The sequence below is a fragment of the Odocoileus virginianus genome, chromosome 10, assembly GCF_023699985.2.
Source record: "Odocoileus virginianus isolate 20LAN1187 ecotype Illinois chromosome 10, Ovbor_1.2, whole genome shotgun sequence".
In the NCBI taxonomy this organism is placed as follows: Eukaryota; Metazoa; Chordata; class Mammalia; order Artiodactyla; family Cervidae; genus Odocoileus; species Odocoileus virginianus.
Window position 1 is genome coordinate 6167313 of NC_069683.1, and position 6000 is coordinate 6173312.

General features: G+C 46.8%; 1 long non-coding RNA gene across 1 annotated transcript; it reads right to left on the reverse strand.

Annotated features, from left to right (window-relative positions):
• Positions 1-442: 442 nt before the first annotated feature.
• Positions 443-5269, reverse strand: LOC110139592 (uncharacterized). Its single transcript, XR_002314536.2, has 3 exons — positions 2946-5269; positions 2313-2371; positions 443-920 (listed from the first exon to the last, which is right to left on the reverse strand). It is a non-coding gene; the product is annotated as an uncharacterized lncRNA (long non-coding RNA).
• Between the last annotated feature and the right edge of the window lie 731 nt (positions 5270-6000).

A 6000-nucleotide genomic window follows, 5' to 3' on the forward strand; every position in this document is an offset into this window, starting at 1 on the left:
GCATCGGGGCCTTTCCCAATGAGTTGGTTCTTCGCATAGGCTCTTTGAATGAATAAATAAACATGTGTAAATATAAAATCTGCAAATGGGCTTCCCTGGTGGTACAGTGGATGGGAATCTGCTAGTCAATGCAGGGGTTCAGTCTCTGGTCTGGGAGGATTCCATATACCTCGGAGCAACTAAGCCCTTTGCCACAACTACTGAAGCCCTCACTCTAGGGCCTGCTGAGCCGTTGTGTCACAGCTGCTGAACCTGAGTGCAGCAACTACTGAAGCCTGAGCTCTTAGAGCCTGTGCTTTCAACAGGACCAGTTACCCCAATAAGAAGTCCACGCACCACAACAACAAGGAGTAGCCCCCGCTCACCGAAACTAGAGGAAGCCTCTGAAGTAACAAAGACCCAGTGTAGTCAAAAATAAATAAATAAAATAATAAATAAAATCTGAAAACAAGCACACTAGGTAATTTAATTTATGTCTGCATAGGAGAATCTAGCTGGTTATTACTTATGGATAACACATTGATTAAGAGCATGGGCTTTGAACAGGACCCCCTAGGTTCAAATCCTGTCTCTTCCATTTACCAGTGCTTTGACCTTGGATAAATCATTAACCTCTTTGAGTTTCAAGAATGCTTGTCTATCTCGAGGGGATAATAATAGGATCCAACTCACAGCATTGTTGCAAGTATTAAATTAGTTGATATACATGAGAAACAATTCTTGGTCCCTCTCAACTATTAGTCATCTATATCATCGCTGTTATCTCCATATGCAACAGGGGACATGAACACCAGAGAGATCTGGATGGCTTCAATGGAGGCTCCTGGTATAGGAGAAAAAGTGCTGTCTTTGGAAGTTTCCCCTAATTTGCTTCTGCAACTGGGACAAGTAACTTCACATTTCAGAATCTGTTTCCACATCTGAAAAAAAAAAAAAATGGAGATAATCTTATTCCTGCTATCGTTTTGAGAGTACATATATCAAGTTCCTGGCACTAGCTCTAATTGAAAGACAACGAATGTTTCCTTTCTCTCTTTTCTCCCTTTGGCCTGTGAGCTCACACCAGTCATGGGATCCTTGCTAACTGTGCCTGAATAACTGCCCACACCCTCACGCCTAGCACAAAGTCTGGTCCTGTGAACCGAGAATAAGCAGTAAGAAGAGAGTTAAATACTCGTGGAATCCTCAATAGGCTGCCTTTGTCTCCTTCACACATCTGTCCCCTCAGTTTCACTAGTTCTGCCAGAAATCTGGTCTAGAGAACCATCATTGCTCACAGTGGCTATGCCAACAACCAACTACTGATCTCCTCGTTCAGGGAAGGGCTTGTCCCTCCAGCTTAGTGAACATGGTACTAAATTTGTCATCTTATACTTTTATTTATTTATTTATTTTGGCTGTTCTGGGTCTTCATTGCTGCGAGGGCTTTTCTCTAGTTGCAGCAAGTGGGGACTACTCTCTACCTTTGGGGCGTGGGCTCTTCACTGTGGTGGCGTCTCTTGGTGCAGAACACGGGCTCTAGGGCATGTGGGCTCAGTAGTTGCAGTTTGCAGCTCTAGAGCACAAGCTCAGTGGTTGTGGTACATGGACTTAGTAGCTCTGCGGTGTGTGGGATCTTCCCAGACCAGGGATCAGACTCACATCTCCTGCATTGGCAGGTGGATTTTTCACCACTGAGCCACCAGGGAAACCCCAGATTTGCCCTTCTTTCACACAGACCATGTCCCTAGTGTTGCACAGAAGCCTCTGTGGCCTCCAGAGTTGCTCCACCCACCCCTGCTCCTTAGGCTGGCGTTAGGGCTCACCATGGGCCACCCCCAGCTGGCCCCGCCATGTCCTGTCTCTTTCTCTGTAGCCACACACACACACACACACACACCCCAAACTGAATCATTGTTCCTTGGGCCTCGGCATCACTGTGCTTTGCTCACGTTGTGCCCCCTGCCCAGAGTGGCTTCCCAAAGCATCAAACCCCCATGTCCCAAGGTCCCACTCTACGGCCTCCTCTTTACCTGACCCCATGCATCTGCATGAGCTAGAAGCAACACTCTGGCACCTAAGTTCCCACAGGGCTTCAGGGTCTGGTTCCTCGCCCGCTTGCCACTGCAGACAGTGTATGGTGTTTACCTCTGGTCCTGGGCTAAGCGGGCCCTCAGTCAAAGTGATGGATTAATGCAGGTTGGCCTCCCCTCTGTAAGGGGAGGGAAGTGTCTTCTTCATCTCTGCACCTCTCCCCTCTCACATGCATACATGTTTTCCTGAACACAGCCAGAGTATAATGCATATTTAATAGAGGAGCCACCTGCCCTTACCATTCTGATGAGAAAGGATGTCTCGAATCGGTCTCTTGTTCTTCAGTCCTGCTGCCGGCCTTAAGTCAAACCACACCATCTTTCACTTGGATTGTTACAATAGGCTCTAGCAATCTCTTCTCTTGCCTTCTAACCCCTGCACAGACTATCAGAGTGATCTTTTGCAAACAGCAATTTCATCATGCCTTTCCCCTGGTAAAAATCCTTCTTTAGCTCCCAGTGCCGCAGGACAAAGCCTCAGTTGCCTTTCTCTTCAGCCTAATCTGCTCCCATGCCCATTCCTCCAAAACCTCTACACTTCCTTGCTCTACCCCAGAACTACCGTAATACCACGGCAATCCCGTCATTTCAGGTCTCTGCATCTTGACCTATGCTATTCCCTCATCTTCATATGATCCCCGAACATCTGAAAAACAGCTGCCCATGCCTCAAAACTCAGTGCTGAAGAAAGCCTTCTCTTGCGAGGGAGGAGACGGCTGACCGAATGAACACCCCCACCCCCCATACTAGCCGTACATCCATCCCACAATATTGGGCATTCACTGAACACCAGAAACTCCCTCTAGGCAGCAGCTGCCCTGGCCAGATTCCTGAGCTTGCAGTCATTACTGTTGACATGAACTGTGTACATACCTTCCTCATTTCCTCACCCAGATGCCCCAAGGCCTGGGGGCTGCTGGCTGTCATCACCGAGTGCCCCTCCTCCCGTGCTCACACGTGGGAGCCCTGTAAATAAGCTGTGCTGAGTGTAGAGGAGAAGTCAAGTGAGAAGTAGGGCCAGACAAGAGCGAAGGGCCAAGGCTGCCAGAGCCGCTTGCGTCATATTTCAGAGTCCAAGATCCTGCTGGCTGACAGTAAAAGATGCTTCAGCTTTGGTTATCCTGGGGCTCGTGCTCAGGCTTTGAGCGAGTGGTTCTCAGTGGGAAAGTCCTCAGGAAACTCCCTGCGGCCCCCGCAAATGCTGGACTAATGAGCAGGTCCTCCAGGCTGCTGACCGCCCCGCGCAGTGCGACATGCAGCTTTGTCATCATCAGAGTGGCAGGAAGTCAGTCAGTGCTGGCCCTGGTGTCAACCGTTCAGACCCTCAGTGTATCATTCTTCTCTTTAACAAAGCTTGCCGGTACCCGCTTTGTGCTTGGCACCAAGGAAAGAGAAATTAGTCGGTTCCTTCTCAGGAGAAGTGGCTTGTCTGGGGTAAAGGTAGTGGGCTCTGAGACGGTTCCCAGAACAAGAACATGTGGCTAAGACCCAAAAAACAGGTTCCCAAAGGAAGAAGGAGTCTGGTGCACTCCAGGAACTGAGAAGACAAGTGGGAAGTACCTGGAGATTATTTACAAGATCCCAAGGTGAACCTGGAGAGGCCATGCAAGGTGGAGGTAGGGGGAGGGGCACAGGCTTTTAACTATAACAGCAGCTCTGGCGGCTCAGTGTTAAAGAATGAGCCTGTCAATGCAGGACAAGTGGGTTGGATCCCAAGGTCGGGCAGATTTCTCTGGAGAAGGAAATGGCAACCCACTCCAGTATTCCCGCCTGGGAAATCTCATGGACAGAAAAGCCTGGCGGGCTACAGTTGAGGGCTACATGCGCTAACTCCTTTCATTGTCTCAACAATGTCCCACTTTAATCATTGTGATTATTATCCTGTGAGCCAAGGAAGACAGGGTGTCTAGCAGGGCAAAGAGATCAGATCTATATACAAAACATTTCTCTCTGGATCTGGTTTGGAGCACTGAAGGGAATCAGAGTAGATACCAAGAGACCCATCAGGAGGCCCACACCGTTGGTCCTGGGGGGTGGCTGTGGGGGTGGCGAGAAGGGGGCACAGCTGAGAGCTGTCAAGGGGAGGAACAGACTAGCACTTACTCATTATCAGGACTCAGCCCAGGCCTCCAACAAAGCTCCCCTCTTCCTCTAGGAGGGTTAGGGGCTGCCCCCTCCAGCTGGCCCATGCCTTACTTCCTGCTGATAGTCCCAATCTTAGGCAACACCAGACTCCAGGTCAACTTTACAAGCAGATCACAAATCACCAAACCATCACGCTGCCACATGGCTAACAAGCCAACAAATTAATTCATCAAAAGCTGGGTCATTCAAAGTTAATTCTCTAAATTTGCTGGCTTCTTTTATAAACTATTATATAATTTATATCAGTTAGTATTAGGTGGGATAGACTTTTTGTTTGTATTAATAAAAAGAATACTTATAAAATATGTGAAAAGTATTTAAAAATGATACAACAAAACTTCTGCACCCAAAAGCAGTATTTAAAAATGAACACTGCCAAAAGCAATTTTTATATAAAAAAATGAACATTACCACTACCTTGGAAACCCCCTGAGTGCCTCATCCCATCACCTTCCTTCTCATCCAGAGATAATCACATTCCCAAATGTTTTGCCTTTCTCCCTTGCTTTTCTTTACAATTAACTACATAATTGTATTTTTAAGAGTTGTTTTTTTTTTTTCAGTTTTGTGTGTGTGTGTTTTTAACTTTATATAAAAGGAATTAGGGTGCATATGTTTTCCTGTGACTTTTTTTATTCAACAGTATGTTCCTGAGATTCATACTTGTTGATCCATAGAGTTCTAATTCATCATTTTCTTGGCTATGTAGCATTCTGTTTTATGAATACATTATAATTTATGTATCCAGTGAATTGAAGGACACTTAAGATGGTTCCAGTGTTTTTCCAACACACACAGTGCTGCTAGGAACATTCTTGAGTATGTCTCCTAGGGCACATATGCTGTGGAATTGATGGAGTTCATTCTTTACAACAATTGTATAAGGTATATATAATTAGCCTCATTTTATAAAGTAATTGAGGTTCAGAAAATTTAAACGACTAAAGATAGGGCTCTAACAAGAGGTGCGAGGCTTTTATATGTTGAACCTCCTGTCTCTGAGAGGAGAAACCCAACCTCTGACCCATTTCCTTAGCAAAGAGCTCCTCTCTGGTCAGCTTCTACTCCCTGCCCCCACTCCCAGCCCTCAATCCCTTCCTCACAGCATCCAACCAGTCCCTCCCTCCCAACCTCATTTCTCCTTGTCTCCTTCCTGTCCTCCCCACTACTGTCCATGTTTCAAACTGATGCTGACCATCCCCTGAATTAGAAACAAGAGCCAAGGACCTTATTTCCTGCCTACTCTTCCCACCTTCCCTATCTCTCTGCCTCTTGCCCCCAGGCAGGCATCTCCCCTCCCCTTCTGACCACTCATACCTCTGCCCTACTCTGAGAACCCTGAATACTCTGTCTAGGATGCAGCAGATCCCTCTCCCAGATGGAGCTCTTTGAGCAAGGGCCTGGATCTTTCATGTCTATTTCCACAGCACCTCCAGAGGATTTCTCTGAGTGATGTTTATTTAGCACCTTCTATTTCATGTTACTAAGGACCTGTTTTATTCTCCTTTATCTTCTCTGGACCTTGTACAGAGTGAGTAACAAATATTTAATGAAAGGATTGATTTTCACCCAAAGCACTTCCTGTGCCATGCCTGGATTAATTTCAGTTAATGTTTACCGACCTGTTTTAAAGTACGAAATGCTGTGCAAAGCCCTCCTGCTCTGGGCGAGTCGAGCCATTCTCTTCATCTCATCTTTCCAGGCTCAAACAGAAGTTCCTACCCTGCATCTGTATCAACCCTACCTTGCTGGCAACAGCCTCCTCTGAGATATCCTCAAATTC